Below are 3,040 nucleotides of genomic sequence, written 5' to 3' on the forward strand. Positions count from 1 at the left end.
TAAGTTACAGCCTTGGGAAGTGTCCCCCTCATGTGCAGCATGCCTGGGTGTGCTCCCTTGGCTGTTTCTGCCTTCTCTGCATCAGGAGCTGGTCTGACTGTCCCAGGGGTGACCCTTGGCAGTGATGGTTAGCAGAGAATCAGGCACCTTGCCGAGATGATATCCCCTTGATACACCCCTGTGACATCCCCCCTGATACACACCAGCAGTGACGAATCCCCAATGGTTCCAGTGCCTACCACTGCAGTGGCAAAGGAATTTATTACTGAAGAGATACAAGTTCTTTCCCCAACACAAAAACAAAACAAAAAAAACAACAGCACAAAAAAACAGAACAAAACACTCCCAAAGACTAGCTATTTAGTACTAATTGTGTTGCAATAGCTGGAATTAAATGTAAAGATCTATCTAAAATCTACTGGAGAGATGAAATGTGAAAGAAAGTTGTCAGCATATATGTGGTTGAAATATGAGTAAATACATTGTTTGTGGTGTGGGTAAACATACAAGAAGAAGAGAACAGGGTCCAGAAAATACCCATCATTCACCTGGCCAAGGGAGCACATCTCCTGCCTGGGTGAGCTGGCGTCTCATTCTACCTAAATTTTCATTCTCTGTGACCATCAGTTCATGTAAGTGCCAACCTGCTTGATGGGGGAAGAATGGGGCACTCCCAGAATATGGGTTTGATCTCAAGTTCAAGAAAAAAATCACTGTTTTAGCACTGCTTTCAACAATGCCTGTGCAGAAATGAATACAAGGAAATGGTGTTGTTCATATCCCAGTGCTGTAAGTCCCCAAAGCAGAGACAGGCTGTTGGCTTCTCTTTCATACACAGTTGCAAAGACTGAGGCATCTGTAACACATCTTTGGGGGTTTTTTTACAGCTCCCTGTGGTGCTTGTGGCAATGGACTGGAGTGGTTGCAGAAATGTGAAGAGCAACCATTTGGCTGGCCAAAAGCCAGCCAGCTTGCATCCTTCTGCTCACCAGATCTCAAGCATCAGGGAAATGATGTAGCTGCAAGAACTGCTGAGGTCAACTGCTGAAATCTGCTCTTTGCTGGTTTTTACAGGATTTCCCTCCAGGCCCCAGACAAAAGTTGCCAGGACAGCTTGAAGTGAGAGCACTTTGAGGGAGCAGCATGTTGGGCACTGAAAGCCCAGCTCTGCAGGTGGGAGAGGATCTGAGCAGTGAGGCCAAGAGGGGGAACAGCAGCAAGGGAAGGGAACAGCTGGTGCAGATGTTCCTGCCAGAGCACCATGGACAGGAGCAAACGCTGTGTCACTGAGGTAGGAGCTGCTCTGCATCAAAACCAAAGGATGAAGGGACAGATTTCCAGTTTCTGTCTATGCACAGCCAAAGTATCTCAGGAACTCCTTCAAAATTTCACCCACAAACATATGAAATATGATCACTGGTGATTTAATGGGATTTCCAGCATTGTCAGGGAAAATTACACTAAAAAAGTTTTTTTGGAAAGACAGTAAGACAGTGTTATTATAACAATTCAAACTTATGGCAGAAAAGTAATTCAAATGCAAACACTGTATCCTCAACTAATCCTGCTCAGAAATCTTTTCTTAGCATGAGATAAAAACACATGTTAAATTCTCTCCTGTTTAGAGTGAGGACATTTTGGAAGTAGTTACTGTTGAACAATTGAAATCAGTTGTTACTGATGACAACCAAACAGCGCTTAAAATATGGCAGAAGTTTCAATAAGTATCAGTTAGCTTAATTTAAAATCACAGTGAAAAGCCATTCAAGGGTCACATATCAGGCAGTGTTGTTTCTACTCTCAGAAGGAAGTTTTCTCATCTGCAGAACCTGAAGTTCTCTCTCCTCTTCCTTGAGCAAGGTCATCTGTGAGCAAACCAGGGCCCAGAAAATCATCTTTAAAATCAAATGGCAGCTTCATTCCTGTCCTCACTGCAAAACACAGCAAATCTTGACACCTCACTGTACTTGGCAATAACACCCTAGGGTGGAAGGACAAACCAATGTAGGTTCATCAACTACCAGCCAAGAAAAAATTCTGTAATCCATGAGTCTGAAGTTCTACAAAACACAAGCCCTTGGAGTGTCCCAAAAGAGAATCAATTTGAGTCAAAGTTACTCCTACAAACCAGAATTCATGCAGGGAGTCTTTTGTCTTAATGCTGTGTGTTTGGAAACAGGTGGGATTTTTTAATCATAACAGCTTGCTATAAGACAAAAAAAAGAAAAAAAAAACATCTTTAAGGAAAGCTTGCTTTTGAATATGTCAGTGGCAATAAAAACATTCCATTTGGATGCTAATGTAAATTTAGGATCCAAAAAGGAAACTTTAAGGCTATCTCTTTTTTTTTTTATGCTGAACTTGCATGGTCCCTCTCCTCTCCTCTCCTCTCCTCTCCTCTCCTCTCCTCTCCTCTCCTCTCCTCTCCTCTCCTCTCCTCTCCTCTCCTCTCCTCTCCTCTCCTCTCCTCTCCTCTCCTCTCCTCTCCTCTCCTCTCCTCTCCTCTCCTCTCCTCGGAATGTCAATGCCTCCTAACCACACATTAAATGATGCCTCCAGGTGCTGTCATACCTGGTTTGCTGCCTTCCTTATCATCTCCCCAAGGCAAGATGGGTATCTGTGGTGTTTCTGAAGAGGCTTTTTTTAGATCTACCTGCTGCTCCATGTTTATATTAGATTAGACAGACTGAAGAAGTACACGTGATGCTCACATAGATGACAACACACTTGTGTAATTCCAAATGTCATTTCAGTAGTTTAGTCTATTTATTTCAACACTTGTTTTTCACATCTTTTGTACCTTTAACGTCCTTGTCCCTAACACAAGCTGCTTTCTAATTCTTTAGCAGACTGTACAAAATGCTTTTTTAATAATGTATTTTAAAGTTATTTATCCTCTGCAGTGCATTCCTCTCCCAATCACAAGTCAGTGTCCTCCTTGCAACTGTGAATGCTGGGGATTTTTTGTTGAAAGTTAACATTGTTATTTCTCTGTCCTGGCTTGTCCTACCCATATGCAAACAGTCAGCACAACCAAGAG

Source organism: Zonotrichia albicollis, chromosome 2, assembly GCF_047830755.1.
Source record: "Zonotrichia albicollis isolate bZonAlb1 chromosome 2, bZonAlb1.hap1, whole genome shotgun sequence".
NCBI classification, from domain to species: domain Eukaryota; kingdom Metazoa; phylum Chordata; class Aves; order Passeriformes; family Passerellidae; genus Zonotrichia; species Zonotrichia albicollis.